The 21,555-nt window shown below is 46.8% G+C and overlaps 1 protein-coding gene across 2 annotated transcripts in view; it reads left to right on the top strand.

The window, feature by feature from the left end:
• The first annotated feature begins 9,963 nt into the window (after nt 1-9,963).
• The window catches only part of SPTBN1 (spectrin beta, non-erythrocytic 1), a 174,499-nt gene continuing 162,907 nt past the window's right edge, over nt 9,964-21,555 (top strand). For both annotated transcript variants that reach the window (XM_066595713.1, XM_066595715.1), the window contains exon 1: nt 9,964-10,109. The gene's annotated coding sequence lies outside the window, so the exon portion shown is untranslated. The remainder of the gene's footprint in view (nt 10,110-21,555) is intronic.

Below are 21,555 nucleotides of genomic sequence, written 5' to 3'. Positions count from 1 at the left end.
GGGTTTATGATAATTATAATTGGAGGGCATATGTAATGAAATGAGTATAAAACTGACCACACCAGTGAGTTCTGGCACGTGCACGGCCCTCTTACTTCATAGTGTAAGTTTTTCCTAATGCAGAAGCACAATTACTGCCTTGTCATTCCAAAAATGACTTAATACTTATTCCAAGAGCAAAAATGCAGTACAGCCAAGTGTATGAACAATGCAAGACCACGGACAAAACACCGAAGAATAATAATGTGTGGCTAGAAGAAATAGACAAAGAATATCGCACCATGTAAGCCAGTATTTATTATTGTATTATCTATCTATTATTTAGGGCTATAGTTACAGGTAATTTGAAGGACCGCATGAGTAAATATGCAGCCACAATGATACTACTCATTTAAAGGGGTTTTCTGGAACTTAATTTGATGACCTGTCCTCAGATAGGTCATCAATATCAGTTTGGTGCGGGGCAGACTCCCATCACCCTCACTGATCAGCACTTTGAAGAGGCCGTGCCACTTGGGCAGAGGGGATAGGCAGGAGAGTAATGGAGGAGAGGTGGGTTAGCTGAGAAGCAGGGTTGTGAATAAATTGCAGGGGTACTAGGGCTATAATGTCTTACCGGCATTGGATAGGAGCCGTTCGTGTAGTAGCTGCACAGGATTGGAGAGTAGTCACGAGGAAGCCAGGAGTCGGCAGCAGGTAGTGGTGTATGCAGTATGAATGGATGATGCAGGAAACTTAGTCAGATGGGAAGCAGGAGTCGTCATCAGTTAGTCATGTTTTCAGTACAAATGGATAAAGCGGGAAGCGTAGTCAGATGGGAAGCCAAGAGTAGGCATCAGGTAGTTGTGTATGCAGGTGAGGAGAGGATGTTTGATACAGGCAATGGAGCACAATAATCACACAATGCAGGAGTGCCAGCCCCAGGCTTTTGTAGGAAGTCCTAATCAGGAACAGGCGGAACTAGAACAAGGGTTGGATAGTAGGATCTGGAAAACAAGGTATGCAGAGGGATTTGTCCAAAGGACCGGATAGCTCAATAAGAAAGGCTGCTGCTTGGAGTGCAGGAGGTTCCTGGTTTGAGTCCTGACAAGGGCACTGGATGAGAGGCAGTAGAGAAGAATGTTGCTAAATCCAGGTGGGAGATTATGAGGGCACGCACTAGCATTTTTGATGATGTGGGGTTGAAGAAAGTTCATATCTGAGAGATATTTTTGCGCTGGAGGCAACAGGAGGTGATGTAGGTTTCTATGTGTGGTTTGAAGGAAAGAACGGAGTCAAATGTTACACCAAGACAGTGGACTTGTAGGACTGGGGAAAGTATGGAGCCATTGTTTGGGATTGATAAATCTGGTGGGGGTGCAGTTGTGGGAAAGATGACGAGTTTAGTTTTCTCCATGTTCAGTTTAAGGAAATGGGAGAAGAAGGAGGATATAGCTGACAGATACTTTGGGAATCTGGATAGTAGAGAATTAATACCTGGGCCAGAGAGATAGATTTAAGAGTCATCGGCATAAAGGTGGCACTAAAAGCCATGGGGTTCTATGAGCTAACCTAAGCCAATGATGTAGCTGGAGAAGAATAGAGGAAGGGGTTGTCCAGCTTTAAGAAAAAACCCTGTCAACAGGTCTCCCATGTATTAAAATAACAAATCAGCATTTGCTCACCTCTCTGCTTCCCAATTCATCCTCCGTCGTCGACTTGAGTTTTCCTTTGATATCACATGGCAGGCTGAACTCGTCTACAAACAAGCTGCAGCAGCCAATGAGAGTGCACAGCTATCATGGCCGAGCACTGTCATTGGCTGCTACAGCAGGTTAATGGGACGTCACAGCTGCCTGTAAACAGACAGCAGAGACTGAAGCCGGCGGAGGAGGATGAATAGGTAAGCGGGCAGAGTAACTGCTAATTTGTTATTTTATTGCATGGGGGACCTATTGACAGGAGTTTCCTTTGACTCGGACAACCCCTTTAATAGACAGGAACAACAGGGACTGATGCTGAGTTGCGGGAGCATTCATGTGATAAGTATACTACAAACTTTCTTATTATGCTCACTCCCAAGCTGTTGATACTATTAAATACCAATGGTACCGCATATGACATATCATTATAAAACTTGCCCCATGGTGAAAATTCTTTTGCTGACATTTGGCTCCTGATTTACATTTTTATATCACCAGAACTGTCAAAGTAGACTTTTGCAATCGCTGGCACCTAGCACTCTAGTTCTTAGGTTCTTCTCACATTGCGTTTCTACTGTGTATCCAAAGTTTTCAGCAGAAGATTGAGTGGCACCTGTCACCCATAGGCTGTCACTGTAAAAACATATACTCTTATTCAATGCAGTGGAAAAAAATTGGCCTCTATAGGTTGAATGGAGTTTTTCTAGTACATACACTAAATGTACACTAAAGACTCACTGTGAAAAGAACCCTTTGTTACAAATTATTAAAGGGGTTTTGCTAAGATTAAGCGTTACTGTTTATCCACAGGATAGGGGATATCTGATTGGTGGAGGTCCAACCATTGGGACTCCAACGGATCACAAGAACAGTGGTCCCATGTCCCCCTATGTGAATGAAGCAGCAGCCAAGTATGTGCCATTCATTCCAATGAGAAAGCTGAAGATGGCCAAATGCTTGTACTCAGCAATCTCTGGCAGTCCCCCTGAAGTGATTTGGGGACCTTCAAGATCCCTGTTCTTGTGAACTTTGGGTGTCCCAGCAGTCGTACCCCTACTGATCAGATAGCTATCCCCTTTCCTGTGCATAGAGAATCACTTTCAATCTTGGCACAACCCCTTTAATTAACCAACATTCATTTAATGTCGATCATAGCTTTTATATTCGCTTTCTAACCCCTCAAGTCAACTTGACATTTTTGAATATGATTATTGTTATTCTTGAGTCCCTTCACACGGACTAGTGCCAGGCTTTCGCTCAAACATTTAGCGGCTCCTGTTTAAACGGCCCAACAGTCTCTTAGTTCTGCTAGAAGTAAGTGAGTGGCTGCCCGCTCAGTGACTTGTTGGCGGCTGAATGTACACGCAATTTGGGTGACAATCACCCCTTGTAAGGCCGGGCTCACATGGGCGGATTCCAATTGACGAAAAATGCAGGCATTAAAGGCATGTACTCTTGCTTTTTTGTTCGCCTTCGCATATACAAATTTCGCGAGCAGAAGAAAAATCGCAGCATGCTCTATTTTGCATGCGGACGGCCTCCATTGAAGCCCATGCGCTGCTGGGCAGTACAAATAAACAAAGAAAAAAACTGTACTGTGCATAACCGTGGAACCAGATATGCATGCAGAATCTGGTCCGCCCGTGTGAGCCCGGTCTAAAGTTTGTTAGTTAGTTATCTCGGTTGGACGACGAGGGTCCGTAGCGCCGATCTAGAATGACCACGACTGAGAGCATTGTTCCATTCAGTGTTGATGTCGGAGGAGGTACCGTTGCCTATCTGTTGCACCCACGAGCGCCGCAGACGACCAGAAGGCCTCCGCCATCCGGCAGGGTGTCGGCTCTCGATTTTCCTAGCAATTGCTGCGGTTAGAGCACCGTGGGCTGGGACAGCTTCTGACAAGCCTGCAATATGACCAAAAAGGTACCTTTAAACTATATCATATGCTCTATCCAGACAGGATTCTTTTAAAGCATTGCCTAAAATCTCAACCCCAGGTCTACCTTTGTCAATTAAAAAAAAAAGGTAGTTAATCGCTTTTAGATTTGGTCAGATTTGGAGGATCTAAATGGTTTTGCAGTTCAGAAAAAGAAAACAAGTGAAATGCAACCAGAGCTGAATGGAGCCATTGTGCTGCCGCTTGTCAGGGGCCAGTAATCAGGCTGTAATTACAACGAGGCATGAAATGGCTGTGAATAAACACATCTAACTTGAGAGTTGCTTGTAAGGGGCAGCACGTTGCCTGCAGGGTACACAGGCCCTTCTTCAGGTCTGCGGCTATACTACTGCTATGCTAAAGCCATATCTGCACTATTATCCACCAGGAGGGTTGTATCATGCTAGTATCCTGCAGGGGCACCGAGAAACATGTTTGCTATCTCCATTCACAGTGACAAATGCACACAAGTATTTGCTTCTAATCCTACAAGATTTAATGTGCTGGATGCCTATGTGACTGCTGGTTGCATCTGATATGTATGCAAAGTGATATTAAAGGGAGCCTGTCACATCCCGCACACCAGAAACTAAAGGTGCATTTAGACACAAATATCTTCACCCAAAAGATGGATTTGAGCGATCATTTTTGCAAAAACTACCACTTGGTACTGGTAATGCCTATTAGTACCAATTAGTAGCATGTAAGCTGCCGGGAGCTGTATTCAGAGAACAGACCACCCGCTGTTCTCTGAATAAATTCCGTTTGTTCTGCCACGGGGCTGACAGCTGAGACAATGTAATCAGCTTTTATCGGCTCTCCCCGGGTAGAACACAGCGTGCGGTCCTGCTTACCAGCTGTTCTGCTGAACGATGGATTTCAGGCCGAACTGAAATCCATTGTTCGGCATAAAAGTGATAGATGGGCGCATTTACACGCAACGATTATCGCTCAAAAGATGGCTTCTGAGCAATAATCATTGGGTCTAAATGAGCCTTAACTTATGAAGCTGTTATGGGATGTGACAGGGAGCCGGGTGATGTGTTATTATACTCACCCGAGATCCAATGCTGTCACCCGGTGAAGACCGCACAGCGCACACAAATCAGACTCTTTTCAGGTTCCCGCACTCTACTACTGATTTATGTGGGAGAGCTCATGCAAGGGACTCTGAAAAGAGTAAGATATTCAAGCTGCGATGTGTTTTACTGTCCCATTGAAAATAATGGGCCATGCGTTGCGAGGAACGCGAAAATATAGGTCATGCAGCCACGCATTTATTTTTTGGTTAAGTAGCACATAAGGATATCACTGTTAGGGCTCATGTCCACGACCGTGTTTTCATGGCATATCACTCATGTGTGGCATGGCCGCGTGATACGTGGTGAATGGAGTCAATGGACTTTCATTGATCCATGCACACTGCGTATCGATACGCAAGAGATTCATGGTCTATTTCCCTATATGTGTACGTACATTTATATGGGCTACGTATGATTTGCTGGCCATATACAATACATTGTGTATAGGCAGCATTTTCCTACGCATACCTGCTCTGAAACAAAGCGGGGAATTAAAAAAAAATCAAATCACACTGCGCATGTCTCTGCCGGCTGCAAAAGGTGCATTTTACGCATATGGCCGTGGGCATGAGCCCTTATTCCTCTCCTCGCGCTGCCGCTAGTCCTCTGGCAATTCCTCCTGAAGAGCTATCCTTCTCTGTCCAACTTTTTCACTGCAGCCGTCAATCACAGCTATGGGGCGAGAGAAGAGCACTTCAACAGGAACAAGCCCGCCCCCAAAGCACTTGTGGCGGCACTAGGAATAAAAGTTGATTTGATCAGTGATGCTGCTACTTAGGGCTCATTCACATCTGCGTTAGGGCTTCGTTAGGGCTTTCCATTTGTCTGTTCTGTTTCTGTTATTTTCCCCCATTGATTTAAATGGGTTTTCAAAATAAGGCGAAAAGCTTTTAGTTTGCCTCCGCTCCATTAGGTTTCTATTTTTTAACCGAACAGAAAGCGCTTAGGCTGCCAACAGAGAATATTTATGGAGTTCGGTACACCAAACTTTTGGCGTACAAAATGTGCAAAGTATGGCATATGCCATCATTTGGGACTACGGGCCTTTGTATGCCAGCCACAGGCGCATGGGCTCGTCAGATTTATTAGAACTAATCCCAGAAATTCGTGTAAATTATAGCTACCGTGTTTTCCCGATAATAAGCCCTACCCTGGGGAAGGAGGGTGCGAACATGGGAGATTAAAATATAAGCCCGCCCCTGAAAATAAGCCCTAGCTACACTACAAGTTTAAAAAAACCCAATACTCACCTAGCAGCTGGCGTTCGCGTCCCTCGCGCTGGGCTGTGGCACTGCTGCAGGCTTCCGTGTCCTCCTGCACACCGACAGAGCAGTTTTTCCTGGTAGCGGGGCTTGAGTACCCCACCTCCAGCAAGCTAGTACTCTAATTGGTTAATCGAGCGCCACATCAGCCAATGAGAGCCAGTGCTTGATGAACCAATCACAGGCATTCATTGAATGGCATGATTGAATTACTGTGATTGGTTAATTGAGCGCCAGCTTTCATTGGCTGACACGGCGCTCGATTAACCAATCCGAGCATTTGCTTGCTGGAGGCAGGGTGTTCAAGCCCTGCTACCAGGTAGAACTGCTCTTTTGGCGTGCCGAAGGACACAGAAGCCTGCAGCAGCAGTGGAGACTGGCTCGAGGGACGCAAACGCCGGCTAGTAGGTGAGTATTATAAGCCCCCCTTGAAGATAAGACCCTGTCCCTCTTTTGAGGCAAAAATTAATTTAAGACAGTAACACGGTAAAACCTACACAGCTAGTGCAGCGCAGGAAGAGGAAGGCTGCTGGCTTATTAGGCCTCCTTCACAAGAGCGTTGCGTTTTTATGTTCCACAGCTCACACCATAATATTGCATGAATGAAGAATAGCCAAGTCGCGGCTATTATTCACGATTTTTCCATCCATTCGCACGGCTGGCTGCAATGTAATGCAGGGAAATTACACCGCAGCCCCGAAATCCCTCGGTCAGCAGAACTACTAGTAATGACTTTCAGAGCGTAACTTGAAGCTCCTGGTCCCCAATGCAAAATCTGTAAGAGGGCCACCAACTATAGTCTATAATGCTTTATTTATAGTATTGGGCTCCCTATATGGAGAAAAGAAGGCTTATGGGCCGTCTAAGGCTCCTGGGCCCAGGTGCAACTGCATCCCCGGCATCCCCTATAGTTACGCCCCTGACTTTTAAATGCCTCACCTGTCAGTGTTTATCAGCGCTAGCCACTGCTAAACTCCTTTCACTCCCTTTTCTGATGGCTCCCATAGGAGTCTATGGAGCTGTTGGTGTTTTTCGGTCCAAAGATAGGGCAAGACCTATATTTTTTCCACAGAATGTAATTTTGGTCAGTGAAATAATGCGCTAATGTGCTATATCTTTCGCTCCGATATTTTTGTGCGTCTGAATGAATACATTAGAAACCAGTGCTTCCGATGGTCGCAATTTTTTTTCGCGGCTAAATTAGCCACGATATAACGCTCATGTGAATAAGGCCTTAGGCTTTAAAAAGCCTTTCTATTCCATGGAAAAACAGTATCATGCGCGAGTGTGAACTGGCATTGCAAGCGCAACATTCATATTACTATGTGCTGATACACGCGAGTATTGCCCTCTCCAAACCTCGTTCATGCACAATTACGCTCCTTGGGGCGAGCGTATTCGCACATACGTTCATCTGTCGAAGCCCTAGGGCCTCCAACATGCTAGTGGAAGACACACAGACAGCATACGGACCCATAACATTCAGTGAGGCGGTACATGCTACTGGGCTTTTTCACGCAGACATAGACCACTTGAAAAAATTCATCGTATGACCTTCTCTTGTCCGGATAGTTCGGACATGCAGATGCATGTGAATGTGCGGGCAGTTTGTGTATCAGACACCACACGGATGGGCGTCCCATGCGAGTTTTGCCCGAGCCCCTCTGATGCAACTCAGGCACATGGTAAGTGTGCACCCAGCCTACATGGCATGGATTTTGATGTGGACTTGTAAATACATTGACATGTCAGATTCAGAATCCACAGCGAATTTTCCAAAACGCTGATGACTGGTCACAGAATTTTTTAAAATGTTTTTTAAAATTTCGTTCATGTAGCTTTTACTGTAAATGCTGCGGACTGTCTGCAGGATGGCACCCTAATCATTCTTTTATCATCTCACCCAGCCAGTCGCCATTCTCAGGACTCGGATGGCACAGCACACGGACTCATTTCAGGGTCAGCTGGGATGTTGGGCTGGAAGAAATAGACGCTGCCTGGAGATGAAAACCCCAGTAACAATACCAGATTGGTGGCTGTAGAATTGGCGGGAATGACAGCAGGTGGTTGGCCCAGAGCGCCGAGTGGCAAGAAGCGGAGGATGATATAAGGAGGTGCCACTGGGTCCCACCTTCCCTACCTAATTTTGTCGCGGCAATCTTTTAATGGTGGATTGTCACCTACCTCACGTGGGAGGGCAGAAAAACTGGGTGGTAATTAGGGGAAGGTGGTAGACTCGTATTTTATATTTTATCCCCATTGTTTGGTAACCCCGTTAAATAAACGCTGCGGCCTTTTAATCCAAATCCGTGTCCTTGGCTGATTATGGGCTGTTATAGTTTGAAAGGTTAAGGCGCCCTGTCCACGGGCACGATTCCGCCGGCAGTGAATCGCCGGCGAATCACGCTGTCTGAAGCTTTCCATAGTGTTGCTATGGAAAGCGCCATCCCCCTGTCCACGAGCGGAGAATCATAGCGACCTCCGCTCGCGGCCAGCAAATCGGAGCATGCTGTGAATTGCCGCGATTCTCCGTGGTCAGCCTAGCTATCTCATAGGCTGACAGCGGAGATCCGTCTGCCGGCTCCTTCTCCCGGGAGCCTAAGGGTTGAAGCATTAGATTTCATTGTATTTTTGCGCAGCTGGCTTCATACTGGCGTATTTGCGCGCATATTTGTGAATAGAACCCATTGATTTCATATGTGCATATTTTTCCTGCGCAAAAAAATACGCATCGTGCTCTATTTACCTGCACATTTGCGCACTAAAAGGCCTCCCCATAGAAGTCAATGGGGATGCACACACAACTCGCTAGGACATGTGTGATTCGCTGCATAATTGTGCAGGACTCATTAGACTAATTAGTCATTTCAATGATTGGGAGCATCGATGTGTATTATTTTACGCAGTGCAGCACTTGACCCGCCAGCGGTGGCACGTATTCTCCGCTGTGTTCTATGAGGAGAGATGGCCGCAGCAGAATAAGCCGCTTTCAAAACCTGCGGGACTTCAGCCTACAAAATCTCACCCATATGGCCGCCTGCACACGGGCGGAAATCCCGCGGCGGTATTTCCCGCGGGATTTCTGCCACTGAAAGCCTGCATAGGAGTGCATTACAATACGCACTCCTATGCAGACGGCCACGGTTTGGCCGTGCAAAATCTCGCGCGGCAAACAAACCGCCGCATGTCCTATTTTTGTGCGGGGCTCGCACTCACCCCTCCGCCAGCTCCGGTCTGCGCATGAAAGAGCCGGGGCCGCCAGGCGCGGGTGAGTACGTGCTCGTCCCTGCAGGCTCTCGGGTCGGGTCCAGCGGCGAGAATTCTCGCTGCCGGATCCGACCCGCTCGTCTGCAGGCGGCCTATAAAGTGGAAAAATTCTGCACGGAATCCGCAGCGTATTTAAGATACGTGTCAATTTACGCTGTGGACTTTGACGGCGAATTTGAACTTTTGAAATGCAAAGGTGGAAACCCTCGGCAACTCTGCACCATTTATTTACGGATTTATCCTTGCGGATTTGCTGTATATTCACAAATACACAGAAAAATAGAGCATGTCCAAGGTATCATTTTTTTTGCGTGTCCAAAATACGGAAATGTGAACTAACCCATTGAAATCAATGGGTTCTATTCTCTGCGTATTGCGCACTCAAATTTTGCGCGCAAGCTCACGTCTTAGGAGAAGAGAATCAAAGGATGTATATGAACAAAAGGTAATACAAAGGAGCATTGCAAATATATAGATAGATGGTAGACTGACACACTAAAGTCTCCCATGTTGCAAGAAGCTGTGCAGCAGCTGAGAGGAGCATGCAGCTGTGTGATGGATAGAGGGTGCAGTGAGCAGCACAGCTCTGCTATTCCTGGCGGTTGGGGGATGGGTGGAGCACTGCTGCTGATGGGGATGATGATGATGGAGCTGGGGCGGAGCGTTGAGCTCGGCGCAGGGCAGGGTATCTGCTGTGCCGCTCAGTCGCCTGCTGAGGTCGCTGTGGCGCCGGTTCTCCCCGCCCCTCTCCGGGAAGAATCAGTGCAGCTGTTGCTGTGTCTGAGGCTGCGGATTCCTCCAGTCCACTCCCTTCATTTCATCCCTGCTCCGTGCTCGGGCGGCTGCCATCCTGCAGGCTCCACACTCCAGTGCATTCCAGGTAATGGCTGCAGCCCCCCGGATGGATGGCGGGGAGCTGGGGGGCTACAAGAGGGGGCAGCATGCTGTACATTAGGCACGATCACGCCTCGTCCATACTGGATGATGCACTGGGGAGGGCTGCAGTCTACATCATTGCAGCAGAACAGTCTCCCTCCTCTGCTGTATTCCCCCTGTAGCAAGGAATAAGATGTCAAGGAGGGGCTTGTGGGGAGCCCCCTGGGAAGGGGGATTTGGTTTGCTGGTGGGTGCCAGGGAGAAGGGGACAGGCGTGGTCCGGGGTACATGTATGTGCCACCCTACACACATATGTGTGCCTGATGATGTGTGTTATATAATGGGGGCTGCATAGAGCATATGTAGGTTGATGGGGCGAGCGATGCTTCTGTGATTTATTAGTCTTGAGCATCCTATTGTTGGATTGATGCCACTCTGCTTATTGCCCCCTCTGCCCCTTCAACAGGTTTTATTTCTTCCCTTTTTTTGTCATCCTTTATGTGTCTTACATTGTGCAGGTGGATAGTAGTGTCCAACCCCCCCCCCCCTCTCCCTTCCTCCATCTCCAAGCATATGCTCAGGGTGGCACTACATGGGTATAATGTAAGGTGCCTCTGCAGGGTGGCATCTATCCTGGCATTGCATTGTTTGTCTGGTGGGAAGGATCCACCTGGGTGTCTGATATCCATTGCAGTCTAAAAGGTTCTACATGCGCGGGTGCTGAGGATGATGCAGCACTCTGCAGCAAACTGACAATCCCAGTGTGTTGCTTGCAGCTTACATGGGCATATGCTGTTGTGCCCAGTACAACCCCACCCCAGGATGGGAGGATGTTTTATAGGCGACCTTGTTGGTCACGCTGTGCCCAGTTGGTGAATGTATCTACTTGATTTACTGCTGTAATATTTGGGGACTCTGTGCCCTCGTTGCTTGTCATGGTGCCCTGTAACGAAGGCGGTGGGGGTGGTTAATTACAGTTCTGCAGATTTAATGCGGCCAAATGGAGAGGCATTCAGCCCTGAGGTCTAGGACGTTCACTGCCTTACTTCTGGGAGAGCGTCTAATGAGTTAAACGCGTGATTGATATTAGTGTAGGTTAATTTGTCCCGGATGGGTGGATATGGTCATATTTTAGGAACTTTTTGGAATTTGTACTGTACGTTGGGATCAATTTTGTCCTGAATGTGTAATTAAGAGCCACAAGTTCCGTCGTTCATCTTTTGATGTCTGCTATAATTGCATGAAGTTATTGTTGACGAGGTGCCAAGTCAGAACTAATTGCAGCAAGTTTCTTGCTCAAGACGACTATTATTGTATCTGACCGACTTGGATACTTGGGAATTCTGCACCTGTTTGACTGTAGTGTAGGAATGTAAGGGGTATAGAAGTCATGGTGGAGGGGCAGAATGGTTCCCAGGCGTGGCAGGATGTATGGAATTCCTGGCACAACTTTCATGGCACTTGTGTGAAGAGCGAGGAGAACGTTTATCGGACGGGAAGATGAAAACTACGCAATATATCACAGCGTATACTGTTAATATTGGTGCATTTGGGACTATATGTAGATGATGATCATGGCCAACTTACTTTTAGGGGAGCCCTTTGGTTAGAATATACTTTTATATTGTATTTGTATCTGTTATCACCAATCTTTATCCAACCTGGTGGGTAACTATTGACAGTTTTTCTGGTGTCGTGCCTAAAACCTTTTACATGCCAATGTTCTCAAATGGGATCATTGCTTTGACATTTTTTTTTTTTTTAATGGTTTACATTTTACCACTTTTATTAAAATAATTAAATAAAAATAAATAAAATAAATTTCTGCCACTTGTTAAAAAAAACAAAACAAAAGGCCTGTAAAAGGTTAATAATTGTGAGGTATGTGGAAAGTACGGTATTTAATTAATCGTCCTATGAGCGAATACTGGAGGAAACGTACTACCCGCTCTCAGGTATGCCATTGGAATTCACCGCATATGGCCTCTTGGGTGCTATGGAGGAAGCTCCTGAACAATGGCAGCCACGCCTGGCGGTAGTCGGATAAACTTCCAGAAGCGTAGTACCTGGTACGGGTAGAGATCCCCTATTACTGTATTTTTCTGCCATGGTTCTGCAAAACCGTATATGTGAATATCCCCTAAATTGGCGCAGGTAATTACAGTATTTGGCTTGCACTGAGCACCCTTGTTAGGCCGGGCTCACATGACCGTATTGGAGTTGCTCTGTACGCCCATGTGATACGCGGTAACTTGCAGGTAATCTACTACATTGTCTTACGCAGTTCCGCTAACATTAGAGGGTCAGAATGGCGTAATCCGTGAGGTCAAAGTAGAACAAGGCGTGTTCTATTTTGCTGTGTATATAGGGGGTCGGCCATTGAAAAGTAGGCTGGCACCACAGTGAAAGCTATGGGAAAGAAAATCTGTCTTGGTTGCCCGTAGCAACCAATCAGAGCTCAGCTTTCACTTCTTATGCTGCTGAGGTAAAATGAAAGCTGTGCTGTGATTGGTTGCTATGGGCAACCAAGTCCGATTTTTCTTTTAGCCATCCTCCATAAGAGTGTGGTGCCGGCCTAGTTTTCCGTGGCCACCCTGTATAATCAATAGCCATGTAAGTTTCTTGCTTGGACATGAAATTTCTGCAGCCGATATTAGAAGCTGCTCTCATACATTATTCATTAGCTGTCTGCCATTTAGAAATGATTTTGCTCTTTGAGCCTCTTGTTGGTTGAGGAGTAGTAGCCTTGTTGCCCGTAGCAACCAATCGGCGGACCTAGAGAAGCCGACCCCGTCCTTGGCACTATAAATGATTAATGGCTGATGAGCTGTTCGCTCATGTGTATGACATGTATATCTGCACTCCGTCTGTCCGACAGGCCTGTTACATGACAACAGCTAAGGGGCTGTTTACACCAAGCGATTCGTCGTTTGAACGGGCGAATGATGTCGGAGTCCGCTCGTGCGCCCTGTTCGTACAGGCAGATATGTCGTTGGTTGGTACAGTCGTTCCCATTCGCTATGAAGGTGACTGATTTTTATGCCTGCATAACATTAACGATAAGTAAACAATTTAACGTTTGTCATTTGATCATTGACGGCGTTTAGGTCTCATGCACGCGACATGCGCGGATTCCCGCCGCAGAAGACCTGCAAGTCGGTGTGGAAATTATTTTAAATTCTTGCCGGCGATCACGGAGGCAATCTTTTTTTTCCGCTCGGATCTTACGTGCTGGGGGAAAAAAATCGCCATTCCTAAATAAATGACTGCCTTCCCCCTCCTTCCCACCTCCCTGCTTGGTCTCCAAGCAACCAGAAAGGTATCTACCTACAAATGCGTAATGTATCCGCAACTGAATTGCAGATCGCTAGCTTCCATAGAGATCAATGGAGCCCATCCACGCGGAATCCGTAGTCAAATGGAGTATGCTGCAATTTCTTGTCCGCACATCAAATCCGCCTATGTGCGTGGAGCTGAGGAAGCTCAATAGTTTCCTATGGGCGATTAGTACAGCGGATCTCCGGCGCAGGTGCCCCTGGCAGTATCTAGCAAGCGCTGAGCCGCTGGTCAGGTGAGTCTACTTGCACGTCATGTGACCAGAGGCTACCAGGGGATCTGCGCTGACCGAGCCATGAATTCCAAGGTGAAGGGGAGCAATGTAGCCATGCAGAAATGCTGTGGAGTTGGCCACGGCGGACCTTCTGCGCCATTTCCTTTCCGTGTGAACGCATCCTTGGAGTACATGCACACATCCTATTTATTTTTGCGTCTGATTTTCGGTCCAAAAATGGGGCAGAAGTAGCACCCATTTATTTGAAAGGCTGGATTCGTATGGGATTTTCTTTTACTTGAATAAATAGTCCGTGTTTATTAAAAAAAAATAAAATAATAATAATAATCTTACATTCTCTATTTTTGTCCAATTATCGGATGAGAATTGCACATATTGATGTGTGGTGTCCCGCACATGGACAATATGTCTATGTGCTGTCCGATCTGAGCTGCACCCTAGAATTTTGGGCACAACTTCTTAAATGTCCGTATGCCAAGGGGCTGTCCTGAAATCGGCTGAACGTCAGGAATCCTGAGTGGCAGACCCCCATAGATCAACTATTTATGTCCATTCCCGAGGCTAGGTCATCAATAGTAATAGCCCCGGACTAACCCTTTAAAGTTCTCCCTGACTCCTAGTTGTAGAGGGCAGTAATAAATTAATCATGCACTTTTTGGGACCCCCAGATGCTTAAGTTTTTATATAGAGCTGTAGTAGGACGCTATAAAAGCTTATTAAGTGGGTTTGGGTTGGGGGGGCAAATGTAAGGATCTGAGCGACTTGCATGAGCCAGTTTGCGATGCCTAGATGGTTGGTTGAAGGCTAGACCGCCTGGTCTGATCCCGAAGAAGGGATGCTGTGGAAACGTTGATAGAAACGTTAGCATTGGACACTTTCAGATGTCTTATGGACTCCTTAACCTTGATGGATTAGAGCTGTTTTGGAGGTAGGTTGGGGGCCTACACAAGATTAAGCAGGTGGATTTAAAGCTATGGTGCATAATCTATTGGTAATTGGGATTTATAATTATTTAATGAACTGTATTCATTATTTTTAAATATGACCTGGGTAAGGGGTGGTTTCACATCTGCCTCGCGGGTTCCGCGTTCGGGCAGCAAAAAAGGGGAAAGCCTGCAGCAGAACGGCTCAGTCTCAGGAACGGAACCAAACGGTGCCGAACGCACCGCATTGACTATAATGGGGTCCATTCAGCTTCCGCTCAGCTGCCCGGCTTTTAGACGGAAGACAGAGCGCTGCTGCTTCCGGTATGTTGAGCCGTATCTGCGGCGAAATGTTTACCGTTACGTTGGCTTCTTTCTCATAATTAGTTTTGTGGTCATTTTACAGATGCCGTAATGAATTGTCTAACAATACTTTATCTGACTGGAAGGACATATGAAGCAGGACACCCGTGCAGAATGCTTGTCATAGCCATCATTTACATAAGAATGTCTCCTCCTATGTGAAGGGCAGCTGTCGGCGGCATTGGATGTGTTACACTGACATCGGAGATTTAGCTCTGAGTATTGATTGACTTTGGTGAGGACAACAAATTTGTGTGAGGCTTGAAATGTTTTAAAAGTCCACTTAGGCCTCCTGTCCACGGGCGATATTTCACTGTGTTACCCCAGGCGATGATCCGATTGCGGGTAACGCAATGAACGCTTTCCATAGGATAACTATGGAAAGCGCAGCCCGATGTACACGAGTGGAAAATCGTGGCGATTTTCCGCTCGCATATAAAAATTGCGGGATTCTGCGAAGAACCTATCATAATGATAGGTTCTTCCCGGAAAATCGCAGTGACAAAAGTGTTCTCCTACGGCAGAAATCTGTAGATAAATAAAGTATTTGCTGATCGTCCATAAAGTGGCCCCTGGCTTCACACAACAGTAAGCTCATTATTGAGGTGCTTGGCTTTTTGGGATTTTACTTTTGATGACCCATCTTCAGGATAGGCCATCAATAGTTGATGGGAGCTATGCCTGCAGTTATCAGCCGGGGCGCAGGAGTGCTGACAGAGCTGGCAGCTTCTGGCTCCGTCCCCGCAGGCAGCTGTACGGTATTGGCTGATCGTGATGTGTGGACCACAACGATCAACTACTGATGATCTGTCTTGACGATAAATCAATAGTAAAGTCCTAAAAAAACTGTAACTTGTTTATTTATTTCTAGGGAGGCTGGGTAACCAATATGGCCTCCGTTGCAGGTGCACGGGGTTATTGGCGACCTTTCTTAGAGACAGAAGGGACACTATCATTTCAGATGTTCTGGTCTATTTGCAGAGACGTCCATGACATGCTGGGACAATGGGAAGCGTTAAGCGGAGTTCTATGTAGGATTTGTCATGCTGAACTTGGGAGAGGTGGGGTGCGAGCCCTAGACCTTAGAGGGATTGGGATATGGGTGTTTCAGACACAGTTATTGATGCAGGTTTTCGAGACGTAGCCAGAAGTGAATAAAATAAGATATATGGGTAATATAAGGGTCTTTTACACGTCTGCGTCACAGGTTCTCTTTATACCCTCCGTCACAGATTTCCATTAATAGATTTCCATTAATAGCCAAGTGGAAAAAACGCTGCATGCAGCACTAGTTCATTGGGCAAATAACATACAGCTTAACGGAAACTGGATAGACCCTGTGATGATCAGTGGGGATTGTTACGATGGAATCCAAAGGAGTCTTAAGACTGATGTGTTAAGTCAGGGGATTCCATTTTCCTCCTTCCAAAACACCGCCGTGAATAAGCTCTTATACGCCTCCTTCCTGCTGGATCCACTTCTGCATGAAGCGCTGCCACAGAAGTCTGAGCGATACAACCCTACCGTTCTCATTGTCTCGGAGGAAAGTCAGTCAGTCCTTGAAGCTCAGTGCTCAGATGAGCGATTCTGTCACTGTGTCCAAGCAGTGGGTGTAGGTCTCTGCTTCTGGAGGACCACTGGCCAAAATGACATTTTGACGTTTTAAGTCTTCATGAAAAACTTTGATGGAAAATGTAATTCTTTTTTTTCTGTATAATTAGATATACTGCTTATTGGAAGATAATTGGGGGATAACCTCTATTTGACATATAATGCGTGACTGCTAGTTTTCCAATACAGATAGAACAAAGTGAGGGCCGATTCACATCTACGTTAAAACCTTCATTGCTGATCGGGCACAAAATACCGCAAGAAATAGGGCAGATTTTTTAAAATTTATTTGAATTGATCTGGTGGCCTTGAAGACACTGGTTTCCATCAAGAAATGTGCTGTCCGTGCACTTCATACTGTAAGGCCGCTCCCGCACAAACAGATTTGAATTGCGGATTCCGTGATCGCTGCCCACACGGATAATGCGCGGTAATATGCGGACATTGAAAAACATGAACTTTGCGGGTTGCGGTGCTGACTCTCCTGCTGTGTGGTGTAGGGTTTTCCGTCAAAGAGCCGTCAGGGTCCATAACACCCCATGCTGGAGGGTGGTGACAGTGGCACATTAAGGCCTCATATCCACGGGGACAGATCCGCAGCGGGTCACCCGTGATCCGCGCCCCATAGGGATGCATTGGACAGCCGCAGGTATTTACCTTCGGATGTCATTTTCCCTTGAGGCGCGGATTGCGTGTGCGGGAAAACACCCGCGGCATGCTCCATTTTAGTGCGAGTCTCCTGCAGGGACGGCTCCCGCACGCTTCTATTGAAGCCTATGGAAAGCGTCTGGATCCGCGGCACATCCGCAGCTGAATTCTTGCTCTCCGGCGCGGGAGAGCAGGAGTTTTAAAAAAAAAAAAAAGGGTGCACTGTGCATGCGCGCAGTACGCTGCTGGCGTGCCGAGCACATCCGGCCGCGACGGAGGGCAGATCTGCAGTGTCTGGACAGGTAAGTAATTCTTCTTTTTAGGCCTCATGTCCACGGGAAAGGAGGGACCCGCTGCGGGATTCTGCATGAAGAATCCACGGCGGGCCTGATTTTCCCCGTGGACATGAGGCCTAAGGCCGTTTTCACATGGCCAAGAAAATCATGCGAGATTTGTGCGTTGCGAGACACAAATATGAACCCCATTCTTTTGAAGGGGCGCACCACACTGCGGGAAACAAATCACAGCATGTTCTATCCAGATCGCAACTAGCAGCCCCAATGAGGCCGCCGGCCCCGTTAAAAACAATCGGAGAACTCTGCGATTCTCTGCCGCTGTGTGACAGCCACGCTGCAGGATCCCTGCATCCCCGTGAATGGCGAGGGCGATTGTGGCCATGATGCACTGCCTAATATCGCCCTTGCCTGTATGAAACTAGCCTAATGATATAAAATATTTCTGGAGTTATAATCCCCTTTCCCGGATTCCTAGTGTCAGTTTATGTCCCACTTCCATTTGTTTTATAGAACAGCTGTGGGTTATAAGTGAGGTAATCGCTGGATTGTCACTGATGGAAACTACAAATAGACATTTTAAATGGAGAAGTCACATTGAAGACAATCTATTTAAATTGAAGTCACACCAAACCACTAAGTCAACACACGAGACACGGGAGCATAAGAAATAGAATTTTATGAGAACTCAAGATTTGCTAAAAATGTTTAAAAAACATAGTATGCAGCGTCCATGTGACAGGTTCATACAATCTGGTGATATTACAGTTAAAAAGCCACTACATTGGTATAATAAAATATAGTAGTCAGTCCGTATGTCAGTCCTGTGATGAAACGGACATGCCACATGGAATTCAAAGCCGCGGCATGTCAATTGTATTGCCGTTTCCGCTGCGGGCTCTGTCTTTACAGGACGACATGGCCATAGCGGAATACAGGTTTTAAGCTACCTTTCTTCTGCGGAAATCTCGCAGAAGTTCCGTGTGGTCCCGCTGCCGTCATTCTGCGAGATTACCGTGGGATTTCAACAGCGAGCCGTATGGACAATCCACAGTACAGATGTACCGGCAGAAGAGAGGTCCGCGCAGGCGCCACTACATGCCCACACACGCAGTGTCCTCGGCCACAAGCAGGGTGGGACTCCGGTGCGGGCTCCTGCACGCAGAATCCGACCCACTCGTGGACATCAGGCCTTAGACTGTGGTCACACAGGGCGGTAATCCCGCAGAATGACGGCAGCGGGACCACACGGAACTCCTGTGAGATTTCCGCAGACTAAAAAGTCTGCAAAACAAATCGGTTACAGTGCAGACACCCATGCTTCCCTATCGGTGACTTGAATTGTGGATTCTGCATTTCAAATCCGCCCATGGACATTGGGCCTTATTGTGTTTAAATTAAAGCCAGCATGGTAATCACCCAGCTGACATATTTAAATCTACCGCCCCCTATAGAGGAGCCTCTGATCAGACCCGTCACCTGCAGCGACAAAGCCAAAGGGGATGCGGAGCCCCTCGATGATATCCATATACCCTAATAGGGCATGTTGGCAGCACTTGGCTTCATGAGACAGCCCCATTAAGAAACTGGCATTTACTGGTGACTTCCTATGGATGTATACATGTCAGTGATGTGAAGCAGGCCGAGTGCCTTAGATTAAGGAGAAGATCTGTGCTGCTCCCCCTGATGCATTCCTCTCCCTGTGCCCACTCTCACACCCACTCCGAGCGCCGGCTGCTTTATGTCAGCAGCCTGCATTTCCGCTCTGCACACTAATATGCAATTAGATCCGACTCTTCCTCTGGCCCCATAGCGCTAAACAACATGGGGTACAGATACAGGACACGCTATACGCCAAGTTACAGTGTTGGTTCTCCAGCGTGTGCGTGTCTCTAAGGTAAGGTATTGCAGGCCAAGACACAAATGCTGAAAGCATGAACCGATCCCGCAGCTGCAGATTGTAAAGCGCATTTCATGAAAATAAGGATTCTTTTCAGTACTGTATATTCAGACACAGCAGAGATGTCAGAAACTCCAGCTCCTGTTTCATTCATCTGAAAGGGGCTTGAAGAAATCCATGTGCATGTCCCTGAAATCGTATCATTCAGATGAATGGAACTGCGACTCAAAAACTGCAACAAATATGCCGCCTATCAATACACCCTTAGGGTCCGTTCATATGGCGCTGAGCTGCCCGTGTATTCCAAGGACAGCACATGGCCCTGTAATAGTCTATGCAGCTATTTAAATGGCCGATATATACTTTTTTCATATGGATCTTCATTTCCCGTTTTTGTCTGTTTTTTAACGGATGAAAATGGTACTCGCAGTATATTGGATAGCACTTGTGCCCGTGTGCTTACGGATATGAGTTGCACCCGAGTTTCTCAGGTAAAACTTGCATAATGCCGTCTGACTATGTCCTTAGGCTATATGTGCTCTGGCATCAGAAGCATTGCAAATTGTAGCAGATTTGAGAGAAGGAGCTGTGTTGCATGCTGCACTCTTCTTCGTATCAAAATGACAAACTGTGAAATTTCAATATAGATTCCACTGTTAAGATCTATAGCCATTAACAGTACGATACCTGCTAAATCTTGATCCCATACGTAAGTGAGGGATGGCCTTGTAATGTGAACAGCTAGCCTTAATTTCTGCAGTAGTGACCCATAAAAACAAGGGCAGTGCAGATTATTTCCCCCTTTAAAAAAAAAAAAAAAATGTATCTCAGGGTGGGAGGGCCGAGGTATATTGTGAAAGGGGGCTTTTACATGGGACAACTATCCTCAGAATAGTCGCTCAAAATAGTTGCTGAGGGGTACAAGGGACTGTATGCTTTTTTGGCGAGTGATCCTTGTTCAATTTTGCGATGGTCAAAATATCAGGCCAAAATATTGTTTATCGACTAGTTAGCCATGGAAATTTTTTTTTTGCTGCCATAGCAAATAATGGATAATTAAAGGGGTTGTCCCGCGCCGAAACGTGTGGTTTTTTTTTTCAACCCCCCCCCCCCCCCCCCCGGTCGGCGCGAGACAACCCCGATGCAGGGAGGTAAAGAAAGCTTACCGGAGCGCTTACCTTAATCCCCGCGCTCCGGTGACTTCAATACTTACCGCTGAAGATGGCCGCCGGGATCCTCTGTCTCCGTGGACCGCAGCTCTTCTGTGCGGTCCATTGCCGATTCCAGCCTCCTGATTGGCTGGAATCGGCACGTGACGGGGCGGAGCTACATGGAGCCGGCATCCTGCACGAAAGGCTCCATAGAAGAAAGCAGAAGACCCGGACTGCGCAAGCGCGGCTAATTTGGCCATCGGAGGGCGAAAATTAGTCGGCACCATGGAGACGAGGACGCTAGCAACGGAGCAGGTAAGTAAAAAACTTTTTATAACTTCTGTATGGCTCATAATTAATGCACAATGTATATTACAAAGTGCATTATTATGGCCATACAGAAGTGTATAGACCCACTTGCTGCCGCGGGACAACCCCTTTAATTGGCTTTGTTTTTCTAGGTGCTCCATATATAGAAATACCATATAGGTCAGTCTGGTATACAATGTGCCTTTTTAGTGTTTGTATACGTATTATATAATTGGTCCTGTTATGTGGTATTGCATGTATGTTGGGCCGGTTGTCGTTAGCGGAATCCACATTCGGAGGGTTTTTAAAATGCGTTTCAAATTTTACATGTGGTTTACATGGCTTTTCAACCACTGAAAATTGGGTGTGGAATCCGTGTAACATGTTAAGTAACTTGCACCCCCGATCCCCTCCAAGTCCACATTGTATAAACGGTAGCACTTAATTCTCATTTAGGTCAGTGGGAGGTAGATTTTATGATTTGGTGCTTCATGTTAAACAAAATCTGTCGCTTGAATAAGGCCTAACTGTCCTTATATAGATCAGTTTGCATATTGATGAGCGCTTGAACCATTTTCTTTTTACTTGGGCGAGTATCAGCTTAATCCCTAGTCGTTCATTGCTGTAGGCCGGCGGTACATCTCCCTCTTCACAGGGGGAGCTGTACCGCTGGCCATCAAC

The sequence above is a fragment of the Eleutherodactylus coqui genome, chromosome 3 (assembly GCF_035609145.1).
Source record: "Eleutherodactylus coqui strain aEleCoq1 chromosome 3, aEleCoq1.hap1, whole genome shotgun sequence".
Taxonomy (NCBI): domain Eukaryota; kingdom Metazoa; phylum Chordata; class Amphibia; order Anura; family Eleutherodactylidae; genus Eleutherodactylus; species Eleutherodactylus coqui.
The sequence above is the reverse complement of the archived record's forward strand: the minus strand, read 5'-3'. Positions and strand labels throughout refer to the sequence as shown.